The sequence below is a fragment of the Antechinus flavipes genome, chromosome 5, assembly GCF_016432865.1.
Source record: "Antechinus flavipes isolate AdamAnt ecotype Samford, QLD, Australia chromosome 5, AdamAnt_v2, whole genome shotgun sequence".
Lineage (NCBI taxonomy): Eukaryota > Metazoa > Chordata > Mammalia > Dasyuromorphia > Dasyuridae > Antechinus > Antechinus flavipes.
The window spans coordinates 80366548-80387418 of NC_067402.1; positions in this window are offsets into that span (position 1 = coordinate 80366548).

Sequence of the window (20871 nt, forward strand, 5' to 3'; positions counted from 1 at the left end):
TAAGCTCAACCTTTATATGCCATCTTCTTTGCGTATTTTCTTGACCTCTTTCCCAATTACTAGTATGTTTTCTCCCCTCTTCTGAAATTACCTTGTACATATACAATTTTCTACTATTGGACAAGTTCTTTGAGAGAAGGAACTGGAACATAGTAAGTATTTAATTGATCATTATCATAGGGGCAACTTTGCTAAATTTCAAGAGACTCCCCAGAAGAAAGTAAGCCCCCACATGATGATTCCTTTTGGCCATAGTAACTTTACAAATCATCTATCAGAGCTTTGTGGAATTGCACATATGGTTCTTTCCTCTCTTTTCTTGATCTTTTGGGCTATAAATCTAATAGGGATATCATTGGGTCAAATGTAATGCACTTAAATAGCCTTGGGAAATTAATTCCTTTTTCCCCTTTATTAATTTTTTTCTGGTTACACATGTATATTAACTTTTTAAATACACATTTCTTTATGAATTTTGTTGGAAGAGAAAAAAATCAGAACAAAAGTGAAAAACTATGGGAGAGAAAAAATAGAAAAAAGAAGTAAACATAGCATATGTGTGAACTTGATTCCAAATTGACTTCCAAAGTGATTGGACAAGTACACAGTCCTACTAGCAATGTATTAATGTAACTTTGAGGGATTGAGTTCCCAGTTATGTGACAGCAGTCTTTTAAGTAATTGCAGGGCTTTTACCTGGAAGAGAGATTGTTTTTCTTTGGCTATAAGCAGGCAAATAGGAGAAAAGCATGGAAAATACAAAAGGATAAGTTTAGATTTGGTATAAAGAAACAATTCTTAATGATTCAACTCCAAATAAAAGTAAAGTGGACTTCTCCAATTTCCTCTTCAATAGAGGCATTTAACAAAGTCTGAATAACATCTGTCAGACATGTCCTGGTACAAGTTGCACAAGTTCAGCACTAGTGCTGAAGACTTTTCCAACTGAGATTCAACCTGTAATTCAATCTGTTAATTGGGAAACAATATCCTAAGAATAGGAAAAGACTTAGTTCAGAGCCACCCTGGACATTTAAGTCCAGTTTTAGTGCATCGTACCTTGAAGCCTTCCTGACAACCCCAGAGCAATGGTAAAACTCCAAGGAATAAATCAAATTCTGTAAAAGTTTTTATCTTAATGCAAACGACTTCATGCCAGTAAAGAGTTCAAAGGAATAATAACAGTAACTAAAGTAGAACAGACATCTTATGTTTATACAGGGTTTTGTAAATTGTTTTGCTCTCATCCCAGCATCTGTCCATCCCTAAAACACTGGAAATAAGCAGGGTAAATAATATTTCTTATAATCATATTGAAGGCATCCAGCTATCTACTATATAAGGCCCCAAATCCTACTTGGGCATCTTCCATTTAGCTTAAGATTCCCAAGAAAATGAAGATCTCTCTAGGGGAATAAAGACTTAAGCTATTAATTACTGACACTGAATCCTATATTATGTGTGAAGGATTTGAAGGCAAGTGTGTAAAGGGAAATGACAGGAGAGAAAATGAAGCTGCTAAGCACCTGAGAGTAGGATGGGAAGAAAATACTGCCAAGTAGAGCAAAGAGAAAAAGACAGGTAGAAGAAGAAGTCAATTGTGACTTTACAATCTTGCTGAGAGCCAGCTCTCCTCTGTGGGACTTATTTTTACCTTCTCCTTCATTTCATCATTTGCCAGGTTGGGGATGTAATCCCTGGCAGATGTTGAAATGGCAAATTACTCTAGTGAATGAGTCACTCTATATATTTTCAAATCATAATCCATATAATGTATTTTAAATCTATTTTATATACTTTAGTGTTCATTTTAGAGTTTAAAAAAAAACAAAAGGAAAAGATGTGTGGGGGAGGGATAAGAGATCCTTCAGGTCTGTTTGTTTTTGACAATTTAAGAGCTAAAATTGTCCAGAGTGAAAACTATTTGTAATTTAAATTACATTATTACATGTTTTCATAGCTAAACATTAATCAATTTGTGTCTTGCATTACAGCTGAGATTCATGGCTTAAGAAGGGAAAGTCAGATTTTGGAAGAGTTACTCAATTATGAAAATAAGAGATCTATAATTTAGATGTTTCAAACACTTTAAAAACTATCTTAATTTAAAAGACAGAGTAGTAATTATATTTATGTAAGGAGTTGATCAGAGGAATTATCTATTCAAGTTGATAAGCATCCCAGTGAATAACCCTTCACCTGAGACTTCTGAAAATAATTCTACCTATAAGTAGAGTATGGACATACATAGTGACCCCTTACTGAAAAGATGGAAGACAAATTCTGATTAGGTCTCAGTGACAGGAGCTACTATAAAATGCTTTGGAACAACCATTGCTCACTGTCTACAGAATAATTTCAAAGACTTAAGATTCCCTACAAAATAAAATGGTTAAGTTGAAAGCTTGGGAAAAAAAGAGATTCCTGAAGGAGGTGCTACTCCTTTGAAATGCCTATGACAAACAGAGCAGGTAGTTAGTAGACTAGATAGAATGATGGGCCTGAAGTCAGAAAGTTTCATCTGAGTTCAAATCTAGCCTCAGACACTTACTAATTCTATGACCCTGGAAAGTCACTTAACTCTGTTTGTCTCAGCTTCCCTATCTGTTAAAAAAAACCGTGAAGGAGGAGAAGGATTAGCAAAACATTCCAATATTTTTGTCAAGAAAACCCCAAATGGGATAATTAAGAATTGGACATAATTGAACCACAAAAATAACAAGTGAACTAACATACCTGTATTCCTGATTTGTTCAGAATTCTGAGAGCTCAGTATAGCTAAACGAGGACCTGGGTGCTGAAGAGCCTAAGTATTTGCATCTTCTGTTCTCCTTCCCCATCTGTTAACAGTTGCTTTGAGTCAGAGGCACATAGCAGGTGTGTGTATTCCTGTCCTAATGCCCAAAAGGGAAGTTTATTCATAGGCAAAGTTTCTGAATTCTAGTCTCCAGGGTAAATGGTAATGGGGGAAGGGCAGAGATCTGGATTTCCTAGGCACTTGTGACCTAAGAATCTAGTTTGGTCAGCTCAATCTTAGGTGTTCCTTCAAGAAGAAATTCAAAGACTAGAGTTTTTAGATCTGGTATTTCCAAAGAAAAAGAGTTCTTAAGCCGCCTGACTTTGGAAAAATCAGAGAATTGCCTCACTCCCTCAAGTAAAGGATGGTGGGAGACTAAAGCCTTAATATAAAGAGAAAATCTATACTATTTATTTTCATAAATCATATGGATGGCAAAAGTTACAATAGAAGTTGGGATTGTTTGGTATCCCCAAATATTTGATGTGAGTTTAGAAGAAACTGGATAGGAATCTCTAAAAGACTTCGTTCGAGGTTCCCTGGGAAAATCAGAGTATTGCTACCTGGGCAAGTCCATGTTCAGTTTCTTTCCAAGTGAAATCCAAACCATAGACTGGTGCTGTTTGTAGGATTGTAGAAATTTTGTGGAGATATGGAACTCAGTTAAGAAGGAAGAGAATTATGCTGATTTCTTGTGCTCTTTCATGTGTTTTCTACATATTTGGGGAGTTTCTGTGAATTTCGGGAGCTTTCTGCACTTTCTATGAAATGAAAAAAAATTGTTCTACATTCTCATATGAATTTGTTACTTTAAGTGCTTGTAGGAGATGGGGATATTATCCATGTTTGTGAATACCTAGACATGAGCTTTATTCATGCTAAAGCTGAAGAATACCCAGAGTAAATCCTAAATGAAGGGAAAAAATAAGACTGAAGGAGGAAATGATAATTTAAGAATATCTCTAAAATTTGAAATGGTCTACATAAGTCCACAGGAAATGAATGGGGAAGGGGGGGTTAGGTCATTGATTATAGTTATAATTTTTAAAAATTCTTCTAAATTTTAGTAGACTACAAGGCATTTGGAGCACAATACAGCTAGGCTGCTAATAAATATGTTAATATTGAAAACAAAAAAAAGCAAAATCTTGGGAGTTTCTGCCACTATATTCTCCCCCTCCCTTGACAATGTTCTGTATTTCCCACACTTGAAGACATGGTTGAATCAAAAGATATTACCAGAATATCTGTCCAAACACAACAGTGAAGGGGTGGAAGAATTAAGGAAGTGTGTGATTAAAGATTGGGAAAGAGCCAGTACAGATGCATGGGAAAGACGGAAAATTATTTGTTCTTTGTTTGATACTGAAATACATGGAATGGCTTGAAAATAGGAATGACACCTTTTAAATTTGGTTTACAGCAGACATTAAGTGATGTTCTTTCCCTTGAAAATGTTTCCATTGATGCTGGTTGAGAGAAGGTGTCCTTGGCTTCTTTGATTATTGGCAATAAGAGAAAAGGCTTCCATTTGAAAAATGCTAGATGGCCAATTCTGACGGGTAAAAAAAATAGAGGCCAGGACAGAATCTCTTTGTGAAGACATGATGTGGGCTAGCATATATAGCCCTTGTTAGAAATTCAAGCATCTATTCATTCATGCAACAAGCATGAATCCATACATGTGCTAGGCCCTGTGAGATGCTCTGTGGATATGAAAACAGAAAGAAAAATGGTTAATATAATTGATTATTCAGTTAAGGATTTTTTTAATGGATTATCAAACCTATATTCTAACAAACTATTCTCTTCAGTAAGGAAAGGGAATAAACCATGTTTCAGCAAACTGAACAATGGATAGAGTAAGTAAAAAGGCCAGGAAAACCTTTCCATTGTTTATTAGTCCCAAGGTAATGAAATGTAAAGCTGAAAAGAACCCTCAGGCACACATAGTTCAATTCTCTTATTTTACTATAAGAAAATAAGGCCCAGAGCATTTAAGTGATAGAGGTCACAGAGCTAATAAGTGGTGAATCTATGATTTGAATCCAGCTCCTCTAATTCCAAATTTAATCTTCTTTCTGAACTTCATCTCATCTGACATTTCTACTGAGTTGGGTCCAAATTGTCCCCTAGACTATAATTTTGGTAGGAGGTGCATCAGAATGCATGGTTTTTAACAGGAAGGTACTTAATCTGAAAGTTTTGAGAAGAAATAATTTAGGATCAGCTAACTGGGGAAAGAGAGTTGGGGGGGGGGGGTTTAGGTTGTATAGTTCTAGGCTAATATCACTATCAAAAAGGGATCTAAATGCCAGCTTAGTATAATAGCGTAGGGAAGAACCAACCTTTATGACTTTTAGTCACTTTATTCTAAACCAACCAAAAATAATATATTGAATACAAAGGGAAGCATTTAAAGCTAGAGTCATTTAAATCTCCAGGAAGGGATACTGGGCAATTGTCAAATATTAGCATAAGAAGGCTAAAAACAAGGAGACACTCCTTGGAAGCCAACTAAAGAATGATCTTTCTTACACTGTAAAGCTAAGGGGAGCAAAAATAAATTTCTCCCAAGTCCGTGGCCAGATATTATAAGGCAAGAGAGTCTGTGGTATGTTCTTTGAAAGACAACACCCTACACTTAAATCACTTCCTTGCCTTGAAGAGGCATTTTAATAAGATGACTAGAGGCTCATCACCAAGTTGACTACAGAATGATAAAGAATCCAGCCACAGCAATTATTAAAGTATTATAATATGTTTTATTAGAGTATTTACTAATAAAAATGGTGTAATGCCGGAGAAACTGAGGCAAGATAGAGATTAGAGAATTTTTAATATTTTATTAATTGGAGTATAATTGACTAGACAGGACTCTCGTCTCAAAGTATCCAGTGGTTTATGTGAGTTCTCAATGACATATATAGCCACATGGCTCAGTTACAGAGGTAGACCAAGGCAGGGGTGAAGTCAGAACATTGAGAATGGGAAGTTTCGGGACCATAAGTTTGATTCTAGCAGGATCGGGGGAAACTGGAAGCCAGAGTCAGGATGTCTGAATAAACAAAAGTAAAGATGTCAATGAAGTATCCGGGATAGTCTTATTTTTTTGAATATTTTAGAGGGGGGGGGTAGTGCCATAAATTCTTGAGAGCAGAAGGAGTTAGGAGCCAGGAAGTCTGATCTTTCCCTTATCTTGAGTTTTACATTGACAATTTATAATTTTAGAGCAAATGGTCCTCAGTCTTAATGAACCAGAGAGGAAGTTTACAACTAAGGGGATTGAGGCAGAACAATTAAGGAAACTGAGGCAGAACAATTAGGAAAACTCAGTCAGGACAATTAGGGAAACTAGTGCAGGGAAACTGAGGTAGAACAGTTCAAGGAGACTGTGGCATAACAATGGTTTAATTTTTTTAAAAGGTGCTTGCTGTTCCAAGAAAAGGCAACAGAGAAGGGGGGAAATGGTGACCTCCCCCTCATATCAAGCTGAATGGCAAGAGGAAGGATAATGTCATCTTGAAATAAAGAGTTCGAGTGATATAGGCCCTGAGGTTTCCTTATAGAAGCAAAGAGTAAAACAAACAAACAAACAAACAAACAAACAAACAAACAAAAAAAGCAAAGAGTAGCATTTCTAAAATATGAAGAATATTGACTCAAATTTATAAGAAATCAAGCCATTCTCCAATTGATAAATGGTCAAAGGATATGAAGACAATTTTCAGATGAAGAAATTGAAACTATTTCTAGTCATATAAAAAGGTGCTCCAAATCACTATAGTTCAGAAAAATTCAAATTAAGACAACTCTGAGATACCACTACACACCTCTGAGATTGGCTAAGATGACAGAAAAAGATAGTGATGAATGTTGGAGGGGATGTGAAAAAACAGGAACACTGATACATTGTTAGTAGAACTGTGAACAAATCCAACCATTCTGGGGAATGGAACTATGCTCAGAAAGTTATCAAACTGTGCATACCCTTTGACCCAGCAGTGTTACTACTGGACTTATATCCCAAAGAGATCTTAAAGGAGGGAAAGGGACCCACATGTGCAAAAATGTTTGTGGCAGCCCTTTTCATAGTGGCTAGAAACTGGAAATTGAATGGATGCCCATCAATTGGAGAATGGCTGAATAAGTTATAGTATATGAATGTTATAGAATATTATTGTTCTGTAAGAAATGACCAACAGGATGATTTCAGAAAGGCCTGGAGAGACTTATGTGAACTGATGCTAAGTGAAATGAGCAGAACCAGGAGATCATTATACACAGCAACAAGAAGACTTATACAATTATCAATTCTGATGGATGTGGCTCTCTTTAACAATGAGATGATTCGAACCAGTTCTAATTGTCCAGTAATGAAGAAATCCATCTATATCCCAGAGAGAGGACTATGGGAACTGAATTTGGACCACAATGTAGCATTTTCACTCTTTCTATTTTGTTTGCTTGCATTTTTGTTTTTCTTCTTAGGTTTTTTTTTTCTTTCTAGATCTGATTTTTCTTGTGCAGCAAGATAACTGTACAGATATGTATACATATATTGGATTTAACATATAATTTAACATATTTAAAATATATTGGACTACTAAGTGGTGAATCTATAAATATATAGGGGAAAAGGAGAAGGAGTAAAAAATTTAGAACAGGGTTTTGCAAGGGTCAATGTTGAAAAAAATCACCCATGCATGTTTTGTAAATAAAAGGATATAATAATACAAAAAAAAAAAAAGAAGAAGAAGAAGAAGAAGAAGCAAAGAGTAGGATTATGTAGTAAACTAGGACAGTTGAATAATAGGGTGGGCGGATAATGTTAAAAAAACCAAAATCCTCTGATTGCTACATAAAGCTTTTCAGGCTATTATTAAACTCCATTTATATTGTTTTTAATAATTAAACCAATAAGTAAATATCATATTGATTATGAAAACAAATTATAGTTGATTAAACAATTATTACATAGAGTTAGGTGATTAAACATTCAATTTTTAACCAGTTCTTTGTAGATTAAATTAAATTCAACAAACATTAAGGACCCATTGGGTACGTGGTATGCATCATATAAAAGAAAAAGTGACAGTTGCTGCCTTCAAGGAGCTTAAAATCTGATAATAAATGACAACCATGTCTAATTTGGCTCCATGCTTTGTACATAATAGGCACTTAATAAAAATGAGTTAATGTATGAATACATGAATATAACTTAAGAATACATTAACTTTTTTTGCAACCACATAATTGTATTGAACAGAGAAAATCCCAGATCTTTTGTGCAAAAAAATATTGTCCAATTGTTCTACTCCCTTGTGGTGCTCATTCTATACTATTGTTTTTGAGCCAAACTGTATGACTTTACATTTACATATGCAATGTATAAAGTTTTCCAAAAGTTTAGCCATATACATTCATATGGTTAATTATCCAAATCGGTGATTTCTTTGGTACAAATAGAATGCTAGCTTCTTGTGAGAAGGAGCTCATTAGATTTTATCTTTTCATTCTCACTAATTAGCATATTATACTTAGCAGGCTTTTAATTAAAAAAATATTGATGAATGAGCTGCAATATGAAATCCATTTTCCTTGTAATTCTTTAGGAATATCACCCTTTATTCTTTTTTGGTCTGACCTTTGTTGTCTTGTGCTAAGCCTCTTATAAGTATGAGTTAAAAAAAAAAAAAGTCACTCCCTCTTTTCAAATGAAAGACCTTGACAACATTTTATTCTAAAAGATCTATTTGATTTTAGATATCATTTGATTTTTTTCTTTACCTAAATTTTAAACTAGGCCAATGGAATTTTTAAACATTTTCTTCCTTCCCAAATTTTAATCTTATAACCAACTCATTTGACTTGAAAATGAAATGGGTAAGAAGAGTAAAAGTTAGAGCTGTTGCATAATTATTTGGTCTTAAAGCCTATTTCATTAAAAACTATTTTAGAATGGTCACCATCAGTTTCCAGGATGTCATAACCTAGGCTTGATTTTCATGGAGATCCTTTTTCATTACTCTTGGATGAGATGAACATGAACAGTGAGAGTCATTTTACTATTGAACTCTTATTATCTATTATGAAAACCATTTAAAAGCACCAGTCTCAAAAGCTTCTAGTGATAGAAATGACAAAAAAAATTCCATAAATTCCTCCTCTTCTTTTCGAGTCAATCATTAAATAGACTAGAGAAAATGGAAATAGCTCTCTATTAAATAACTTTGTAGATGAATTGTCCAAAATATATTTTAATCAATGTGTGTAAAACTTCTTTTCCTTTTTCATACATCATTCCTCAATGATATTTTTGATTTGAGAGAAAACAATTCTATATTCAGTATATAAGAAAATGCTGGGAGTTCAACATGTAATCTATACATGAGAATGAAAGGCCACAACGTGTCCCTCTCTTCCCTCTCCATCAAATTGAATGTCTTAGGTTTCTTTGTATTTGTAGGTCTGTCTGCCATAGGCCATAGAACTTTGGTTAATCTGAACCAGTTCTTAAAGTCTGAATTAAAGAATATTTAAATTGAAATACAATTGTACTGCATTTAAGAACATTCAGTACTCAGAGAAAAGACTAATAGTGTTAACAAATAGAGGTCCTTGGGGAATTATGTAAATAAAAAAATAAGAACAATGTATAATATAGGGCAGCTCAAAAACTGGAATACCTACTGTTGGCTGCATAAAAATAATAAGGGAATAAATTTGGAATAAGTATTTGAGGCATAGGGCAATACCTCCCCAAGGACCAAGATTGTGTTTTTCATTATTATTCTTTTCTTCCTTCATTCCTTTTTTTTAGTTTGTATAAAAGAATTGAGGAAAACAGTCAAGTCTCAGATCTTGGTGGTTTATTAAATGTCACTTCTTAAAAATAATTTTAAAGGTTGGCAATAGACAACTGGATAAGTATAGATACTGGGCCAGATTTCATTGATAAAAGGAACCCCTATCTACATTCTATCTACAAATGAACAGTATCTATTTTGTAACTTGTAGTTTTAGGGAGTTACCTAGGATATTGAGAGATTATCTGACTTGATCTGAGTCATAATCAATATGCATAATATATATGATTTGAATCCAAGTCTTCATGGTTCAAAGAACAGCTCTCTAACTACTTCAGCATGCTTCCTGTCAACCAGAAGCTGATATGAACAAAATGAGATTTTCTAACTCAGATTCAGAGGCTTGGGACAGAAACAGAACAGAAGGAAGTAGGTTCTATATATATATTAAATGACTGAAGGCACTTTTTAGTTGGTTTAATTTTCTCTAATCCAAAAGAGCATGGATGCTGTAGGTTTTAACTTTCCTGGAGAGAAAAACCATGTAGATATAAGAATCTGGGAAATAAACTTCCTTGGAAAGAAAGCAGCTAAGGAATTTTTTTTTAGCGTAATATGTGTGTTTATGTGTTTTTTCATGTAGGTTATATGTATGTCTCTATGGGTTGTCTAAATGCATCTCACAAGAAGGCATGAACAGAGTTTCAGAATCTTACTCACCCTCTCCAAAGGAGATTTTAATTCCTGCCAGAACAGGACTAGGAGATTGGGGCCATGAAGTTGTCTTTCTTCATAGATGAGTACTAAAGTAGAATTACATCTATCTAAATATTGTTAGTCTAGGGAAAATAATTTTTAGGTTCAAGACACTCTACTATTCACTTTTCCTTAATGGAAAAGTGGTGCCTCAAATTATATCCAATGACTCCCTTCCCAAAAAACTCCTGACCATCCCAATAGTGAATAGCAAATATATTCATTTATTCAAACTAAAAGCAAACAGAAACCAGAGAAATTACACAGATAAGCATATGTGAAGCAATTCTTAGTGTGAATGAGTTCTCCTGAGAGCAAAGTTGTGAAGACCAAGTTAGCACCCTGGATACCTTAGTATCAGCCAGAGTCAGGATAAACAAAAGTCCTTGGTCTTTATTCTTGGTCTTCAGGGGTAGAAGTGAATTGGAAGGATGCAGGATCTCCCCAACCTCTCCTCTTCCTCTTCCGCCCAAAAGTGACCCTGGCTAGTCTTACTCCACCCCCTAGTCCCTCTTACAATTCTCTGTATACACCAATTATTGAGCCAGCACAGAATAGTGGGAAGGGCCATTTTCCAAGCATATGCTTATAGAGTATTGTCCAATCAGTAATTCACCTTAAGTACTCCATTGTCTGACCTCAGTGCATCAACTCAAGAGTTTTAGTCCTTTACACAAAGTATCTCAGATAAATTGAGAGAATTCTTAATATCACCCAAAAGTAAATTCTCTGAATTATCTGGGCTAGCAAACCAGAAATCAGGACATGCTTAAGGCATCATTTCTTCCTTAAGTTTCTTCTCAAAAGTTTCTTTTCCTCTTTAAACCCTTGTCTGGGTAAAGTCTAGAAATATATGTTTAATCTCTTAAAGCCAAAAAAAAAAAAAAAAAAAAAAAAAAGCAAAATAAACTCTCCCAACCTGTCATCTATTCTTATGCAAGCATGGAACAATCAGGAACTATTCTCTCTGCAAATGAAGAGGGTCTCATGCATTTGGAAGTGCCTTATTCCCTCACTAAAAGAGCCAAAATTTAAGTCCATGGGCTCTCAACGAGAGAAAACAGAGCATGAGTGAGAATTTATTCCTTCTCCTATGAAAAATAAGTAGCATCTAAGGTGAAGGCTAGAACTTAGTACAGGAAACAGCTCTGTAACCACATGCTCAGTGGAATACTATCTCAGAGCAATGGGATACTTTCCAGTAGCATTCTCAAGGAATAATACCTAGCAGTAATATGCCAAGCTTAACAGGAATAGAATCTAACAACAACAGCAACAACAACAAAAACCAAAGTTTTGTTTTGTTTTGTTTTGTTGGTATAAAACTTTTTAGTTTTATACAACTAAAAGTCTTAGGCAATCCTTCAGCAATAAAGATAAATGTCTTCTTCAAATATGTGACCTGGCCTCCTTGTGTTCATCTCATAAATAATCCCTAGAGGTATTCATTCTCTCCAGTAATAGTATGGGTAAACAAACCATAGTTCAATATGACCTAGGTTTTGGGGAAACGTTCCCTTATTATTTTTCCTATTCTGCTATTTTTTTTAAATACCTGTGCTCTGAACTAATTGTACTCTTATTTTATATGAATAAATAAAAATTATTTTAAAATCCTTACTATAGGCACTTTGATAAGATCTGGAATCACAAAGAGAAATCCTGACAACCCTTGCTCAAAGGGAATTCACAACTTAATTGGTAGAATTGTTGTTCCAATACAGATAGAAAGGCCCTGAAGTCTTAAGGGCAGAGAAGTGGGTTAGAGTCATAAAGTCATGAAAATACTCCTCCCGAAATATTTTTAGATTAATATAAAATATATATGCTTTCATTATCCTAATATGAGAAATTCCATTCTTCCATGGAGCCTTTGTTGATTAAAAGAAAAAAACCATCACATATAACTCTTAACCCCATTTATCTGAATATCTAGATCTCGTTTAGATCACTCTAACCAGGTCCTTAAAATTTGAGACAGCTCTGCAGTAACCAAGAGGCAGTCATAATCCTGGGAGAATTGAGCCATATTAATATTGATGTAGAGTCAAGGTCTGCTCCTGGGACTTGATTAGTTTAGGTGATTACCAGATGAGGAAACATCTTCCACCAATACAAATCAGAATTTCCTCTGCAACATAAAGCCTTAAAAAGTTACCTAAAACCTGAAAAATAAAGGTATACACTGGAGGAACCTTGAGCCCATTTATTCTTCTCTCAGGTCATTAATCTTTTATCCTTTATGGTATATGAAATAATTGATCCTTTTGTGTGTGTGTGTGTGTAGATATATATATGTATATATAGATATATATATATCTACATACACACATAAGTATATATACACTGAGATATGTGTCAACATCTTCTGACTCCTTTTCCATCTTAATGTTAGCTACATCAGAAGAAAAAGGAGTGAGGGCTATTTTAATTTTTCTTTCAGAGGCTTCCATGGATGAAGAATTCATCACCAAGTGGTCATTATGTTGGTGAAAAGCCTCTCCTTATATACCTAGTCTGTTCCTTTTAAAAAAAAAAATACATTTTTGCTGAGATTATATTGAAAAACTTTCCAACTGGGCAGATTCTCCTGGAAAGTGGCTGTCCTGGAAGAACCATTGGAAATACAAGAGTTACCTCCACACTACAAGGAGACATTGGAATAGAATTTTGTGAAGGGTTTTATGTATGTGACTATAAAACATATGATTTAAAATATGTAGAGAGAAACATAAAAATACATTTATACACATACGTATGGAGTAGGGATTATTTATTGTTTTTGTCTTGTTTTGTTTTGTCTAGAAGTTACAGGTACTGGTTTTACCAATAAATTTATTTCCTGTCTCATGATAGAGAACCCACAGTTCAAATGTCACTTCATTCATGAATCCTTAGCCTCTCCCTTCAGACAGAAGGACATATTCTTTCTTTCTCCAAAACCAGTAGTTCTCAAAGTATGGTCTAGAGAATCCTGGGGATGTCTGAAACCCATTTAGAGGGTTTACAAATTCAAAAATAGTTTTTATTTCCAACACGGTAAATGTCTATAAATATAACCCAGATAAACAAAAACGCTTTGGAGAGATCCTCAATAGTTTTTAATAGGATCAAAATACTGAAAACAAAAGTTTGAGAACCATTGTAACTCTTTGGATCCCTATCTTATGGCACTTATTTTCTGTTTTATATAGTAGTTATTGTGTAGTTGAGTAGCTAGGATAATGTTCTTGGCCTGGGGTCAAGAAAACTTGAATTCAAATTTGACCTCATAAGCCAACTATGTGACTCTGGGAAAGTTATTTAACCCCTGCTTGCCTCAATTTTCCATCTGTAAGATGGAGAAACAATAGCAACTACTTCCCATGATTGTTGTAAGGATCAAATAAGATAACTGTGAAGCATTTAGCACAAGTTTTGGCATATAATAAGAGCTATGTAAATGCTATCTGTTATTGTCACTAATTGTTAGCCTTTCAATTAGATTTTAAACTTCAGGAGCACAACTCCTTATGTTGCCTTTTTGTCCCTTATACCCCATTATCAATCAAGCAACAAGTATGTATTGAGTTCCTACAGTATTCCAAGCACTGGAGATATAAAACAAAAGCCCTTGTCTTTAAGTAGCTTATATTTTAATGGGAGACACCAAATGTACGCACGTGGTACGCACGTGTATTTGGATGAATGGATAGATATAGATATAGATATATGTATACACTTATATACAAATATACACAAATATATGTATATTTATATAGAAATGTTACCTTGCTATCTGCTTTGTATATGTATATATATATATATATATATAATGTATATTTATATGTGTGTGCATATACAAGGTATTCTTTGTGTACATATGTTTATAATATATATTTATATGCATTATATGTTTATATCATATATTTATATTTATAAAAGATAAAGTAGCTTTGCAAGGGAAGGTGCTGTCAACTGGGGAAAACAGAGAAGGCTTTACATAGAAAATAAAACTTGAGCTGAGTTTTGAAGAAAGCAGGGCTTTAAAGAGGCAAAGGTGAGGAAAGAACAAATTCCAGCTATGGGAAGAGAGATGCAAGAAGGATTATCTGTCAGGTATGACATATAGTATATGGCCCTGCATATAGTAGATTCATAAACACTTATTGAATGAATGAATATATTTGGTTCATCAAGTTTTGTTCCCCAACTCCACTCCAGCACTCCACTGCCAAGCTCTCTTTTCTAATGTTTCCTCTTCCATCTGCTACCTCTATAATCCTAGCTTTCATCACCCTTTACTGGACTGCTGGATTGCTTTGTAGTCCCTAACTTCAGTTTTTTCCCTTTCAAATTCATCTTGTAAATCACTGCCAGATTAATCCAAAGATCTCAACAAGCTAGAATGATAGGGCAAACCTTATAATATGAAATTTAATAGAAACAAATTTGTAATTGGTTTCAAAAACATCAACTGCTCAAGAATAGGTTTAGAGAAAAGAAAACAGCTCATATGAAAAAGCCCTGAGGGTTCTCATGTACTGCAAATTCAATATAAGTCAGCAGTGTGATCACACAGCCAAAAAAGCTAATGGGATATTGGTTAGATTATAATAATAGAAGTTGAATGTTCAGAATGAAATAAAAATGAGTCCCATTTTACTCTATTCTGTTCAGAACACACCTGCAGTAAGTCCTGCTGACATTTACATTCTAGGAAGAATATTGACTAGTGAAATACATACATACAGAAGAAGGTAACCAAGATGGTGGAAAAACTAAATGTTTTCAGCTGGAGAAAATTACACTTAAAGACATCACAAAGTAATAGGGGTAATATTTTGCTATTCTTACAATGCAACAGATGTTGGCACTTAAACAACAATGATTTTCATGGTGGTCTTTTTACTTATGCTAGTCCTTAGCACCAGTCCCATGGGAAAAAAAAGTTACTTGTTGCCTTTGGGCACACAATAAAACCAATTCTGTTATTTTCTTTGTTTCTTTTGTTTAAAAAAAAAATCTGAATTTAAATACTATCAAAGGGCACTACCGTACACACAGAGCACACAATGTTGAATAAGGATTCCATAGGAAAACTGTACTTCATCTTTTCATACCATGTTTTTAAAATTTTTATAAGAAATTCTGCAGGTTATTTTATTTTTTTAATAACAGCTTTTTATTTTCAAAATACATGCAAAGATAATTTTCAACATTCACTTGCAAAATCTTGTGTTCTGAATTTTCCTCTCTTCTTCCCCCTTACCAAGTAATCAAAATAGGTTAAACAAGTACAATTCTTCTAAACATATTTCTATATTTTTCATGTTACACAAGAAAAATCAGATCAAAAAGAAAACAAAAATTAGAAAGAAAAAAAAGCAAGCAAACAACAATAACAAGAAGAAGGTGAAAATACTGTGTTGTGATCCACATTTAGTCCTCATAGTTCTCTTTCTGGATGCAGATGGCTCTCTTGATGACAAGTCTATTGGAATTGGCCTGAATCATCTCATTGTTGAAAAGAGCCAAGTTTATCACAGTTGATCATCACATGATCTTCTTGTTATTGTGTACTATGTTCTCTGGGTTCTGTTCACTTTACTTAGAATCAGTTCACTTAAGTCTCTCCAGGCCTCTCTAAAATCATCCTGCTGACCATTTCTTCTTATAAAACAATTATATTCCATAGCATTAATTTACCACAATTTATTCAGTCATTCTCTAATTGACGGTCATCCACTCAGTTTTCAGTTCCTTGTCGCTACAAAAAGGGTGGCCACAAACATTTTTGCACATTGGGTCCTTTTTCCTTTTTTATGATCTATTCAGGATACAGGCCCAGTAGAGACACTACTTTCTGGATGAAAGGGTTCAACATCCCTTTGGACATAATCCCAAATTGCTCTCCAGAATGGTTGGATCATTTCAAATTCCAACAACAATGTATTAGTGTCCCAGTTTCCCTCCAACATTTATCATTATCTTTTTCTGTTATTTTAGCCAATCTGAGAAGTATGTAGTAGTAATTCAGAGTTGTCTTCATTGCATTTCTTTAATCAATTGTGATTTAGAGCATTTTTTCATATGACTAGAAATGGCTTTAATTCTTTATCTGAAAATTATCTGCTCATGTCCTTTGACCATTTATCAATTGGAGAATGGCTTGTATTCTTATAAATTTGAGGCAATTCTCTATATATTTTAGAAATGAGACCTTTCTTGGAACCCTTGGATGTAAAAAAAAAAAAAAAAATTTCCCCTATTTTTCTGTTTCCCTTTTAATCTTGGCTGCATCGGGTTTTGTTTGTACAAAAGCCTTTTGATTTAATATAATCATTATTATCCATCTTGCATTTCATAATGTTCTCTGGTGATTCTTTGGCCATAAAATCTCTTCCTTCTCCACAGCTCTGAGAGGTAGACTGTCCTGCAGGTTATTTTGAAAACTGTCTTTGACTGTTCTTCCTGATGAAATTTCCTTTTTTCTGTTTTCTTATGTGTACTTTTAACAATGTTAGAATGATCCTCTTTTCCTTGGATTCATTACTCTTAATCTCTCTCTTCCCAGTACTAACTCTTCCCATACAATGAAAATGGAAAGAAAATAAAAAACTTTGTAACAAATAAGCATAGTTAAATAAAATGGATCTAGTCATTGGTTGTGTCTAAAAATATATGAAACAATAAATGCACCATGAGGACATTCCCTTACTGGGAAGAGGTAGTTAATATGCAATTAGGGGGTACACTAGAGTCAAAAGTATCTTAGTTCAAATCCAGTGTTAGATACTTAGTAACTACAGAACCCTGGATAAGTAAGCGATTTAATCTCTGCTTGCCTCAGTTACTTCAACTTTAAAATGAAAATAAATAACCCTGGAAGGGTTGTTATAGGCATGAGATAATATTTGTAAAGTACTTAGCACAGTGTAGCTCTTGGCACATAGTAGGCATTTAATAAATGCTCATTTCCTTCCTTTCTTTATAAGAAATTCTCTGGATATAGAGTTGGTTATTTCATTGACCAGAGGTAATAAGTCTTTAAAAGTCTCTTTTCTTTACAAAGTTGCTGTCCTAGAATAAATTGTGTTATTTGTTCTGCTTACTTCATTCTGGAACAGTTTGGTATTCCCTGAAATTTTCTCCCTTATAATTTCTTAGTGTGCAATAATATTCTATTACATTCACAATTTGTTTAGTCATGCTCCCAGGTCTATAAAAGGCAATCTAAGGTATTCTCTTAGGTTATTTTTTTTTCCTTTTAATTCTCTTTTACTTTCTTATTTCAGTATCAAGAAATTTGTTTTCTTAGTTATACCCTTCCCACTATAGTCCTCCCAGTTGTGGTTGTTTCCCAGTTGAGTTGTATAATTTTACATCAAATTCTTTTTGGGGGAATCAGAGAGGAGGAAGGAGGAGTTTATGCTCCTCTGTCTAATTAATATAACAATGAGATTCATCTGAATCCCATTACCTCAACAGTTTCTTCTACAGTTATATATTTTTCTTCTCATACATCCTAATTATAAGAAATAACAAGTTCTGCTCCCTTCTTTGTCCTTCCTATATTAATGGATTCTTTTATCCTCCTATCTCTTTTTTCTTTTTAAAACACTGAGGATAGAACCTTTCTACTCACAGGAATTTTTTTTTGTTGTTGTTATTTAAGTCCCTCAATACTCTTTGAAGACATTCACACTGGGAAATGACACTTGTTTTTGTGTTTATTAGAATTTTAGCACTATATCATCATACAATTCCTTCTATCTTTTCAAGCAAATTCACATTTCTAGATTTCTCTGGTTTCTGGTTTTTGTATTTCAAAGTTCCTTCTCATTTCTGATCTTTCCATTAAAAATACATTTCCTTCTTATAGGATTATATTCATTTTTGCAGTGTGTTATTCTTGGTTAAAAACCTGTGTTTTCTGAATTTTGGAATATTCTAAATCAAGAACTCCTCTGTTATCTAATAGAAGCTAGCAGCACTTGTGTGATCCTCCTGTGGTCTTTAGTATGTGCCCTGTTCCTTTCTGGATGCTTGCAATAATTTTTTTTATTGACATGAAAGCTATAGGTTTTGAATATCATATTCCTAAGACTTTTCTTTGGGAGGTTTCTTTCAGTAGGTGATTAGCAGATTCTTTCTATTCCCCCTTTCCCCTCTTATTCTAAAAGATATGGGTTTGTCTCATTTATGCTCTCTCTCTCTCTCTTTTTTTTTTTTTATTTATGAGGCAATCAGGTTTAAGTGACTTGCCCAGGGTCACATAGCCAGTAAATATCAAATGTCTAAGGCCATATTTGAACTCAGTTTCTCCTAATTACAGGGCCAGTCCTCTACTTAGTACTGCAAACTACCTGCCCCTCATTTATGATTTCCTATAAGTATAACATCCAGTCTTCTTTTAAAAATTATGTTTTTAAGAGAGTTTATTGATTCTTACAACATCTCTCCTTTCTTATTTTCCAAGTCAGTGTTTTCATTTTGTTTGATTTACAAAATCTTTTGATTTTATTCTTATATTTCTTGTCTTGTGCAGTTATTGATTTTTATTGGCCAATTCTGATTTTCAGGGAGTCCATTTCCCTGATAAAAGTAAAGTTCTTTTTCTTCTAAGCTATGTATTGTCTAATTATTTCCTGTAATAATTTCCTAATTATTTTCCTTTGTTTCATTCTTTTCTCTTGCACTTATTAACTATTCACATAGACCTTGAAGAAAGTCCATTTTGCCCCTCTAAGTCATTTGTATAGATTTATATCTCTCTCTTCTTTGAGGAAGACCTGCAGATTTCTAATAATTTTTGAACAGTAGAGTGTTTTCTTTCATTTTTTAAAAATCTGCATTGACAGAAGAACTTTCCTCAACTGGAAGTCACTTTTATTAATGAAATAACAAGTCCTTTTCTATTTTGACATTAACAGAAATATCACTCAGTTCCCTCATAAGTATGGCAGTTTCTTGGCCACTGAAGTAGTATTTGAAATACTGAATACAAGTTTAGAGTGACAATTAGACTAAGATGATCTGAAAGCAGGGCCATCTTAGTAACTTCTTCCCTTCCTGTTTCAGAATCTAACACTGTCCCTGAAAGTGACTGGAAACCATTTTGTATTTTTCTTTGTTTCATGGGTTACCATGGTCAAAGACAAGTGACCAAACACTGGGAATGAGCTTTTCTGTACTTAATAAGTTTTGTACTCAATAGACAGTTTCAGTCTTTTGTCAGTACCATAGTTAATCATTTTACTATAGTAGAATCTACTTAACCTTGTTTATCCTTTGAGAGCCCACATCCACCTCCATACCCTTCAAGTCTTAGAATCATGACTTCATGGAAGTATATTCTTGGAACCCTTTTATGCTTTAAACTTACAACATTTTTTAATTCCTTAAATTTATAACATATTGCTAAAGCTAGGTGGCATTTTTGTTAGAGGGCTGTTCTTGAGTCTGGAAAATAAGTTCAAATCCAGCCTAAGACACTTCAGCTACTATGTGACTCCAGACAATTCACTTAATTTCTGCCTACCTCAGTTTCCTTGTCTGTAAAACATTTAACTCTCAGGGTTATTTTAAGGATAAAATAATATTTATAAAGTATTTTACAAACCTCAAAACACTATACAAATGTTAGTTATTTTTCTTGTTTTTACTGGGTAACCTACTTTATGAATAAAAATTTGTAATGCCAGAACATAAGTGCATAGGATTTAAAACTGGAAAGCATATTTCATGTCAACTCAGTTTTTGTTTTTAAACAGATCAAAAACTGAGACACAAATAAGGGACGTTTGTGTCAGGCTTTAACCTGTGGTTATAAGTACAAAAAATTCCAGGACACATTCCTGACCTCCTAAGCCTGCTCTGACAAAGCAGATCTGTATACTACCAAACAACATATAGAATTACACTAGAATAACAGGTCACTGACAGAATCTTAAGGAATTCTTGGTCTCAGGGCAAATTCAGTTGGAGAGGAATGAGGTGGTACATAGGATAGTCTGCTCTTAGTGTATCCACATTTAGAAAGTCAATAGGTTCAATCCAGAGCTGATGACGCCCAACTCTAGGAGAAGGTGGAATAGTGGGTGAGTTCTGAGAAAGGGTGGACCCTCCTAGAAAAGTAACATAGTAATAGAAGGCTGACCAGAGAGGCCTAGAGAAGAAGGGAGCAGAGCTTAATAGTAGGTAATAGCTGAGAAGGACTGTTAGTCACATAGATAGAGGAATAGAGCTTTGCCAGAGGAAGTACCTCTTCCTCTACTTTACCATTCTGGGAGCAAAAAACCCTGGTCATTTTACCTTAGTTAGGAATCCAGCTTCTGGTTTGAGGCAATATGACTCTTTTAATAACTTTTAATGGTTTTGAAAAATATGACTGTATCATTATGGGCATTCTTTCTGTAATTTGTGAACTGCTTTGGCCAAAAATTCATCATCCTTTTTGTAATGAGCCCCTCAGTAGTTATAACTAGACAGGTTATCTATTGTTTATTAATCTCTTGTTCAACCCCA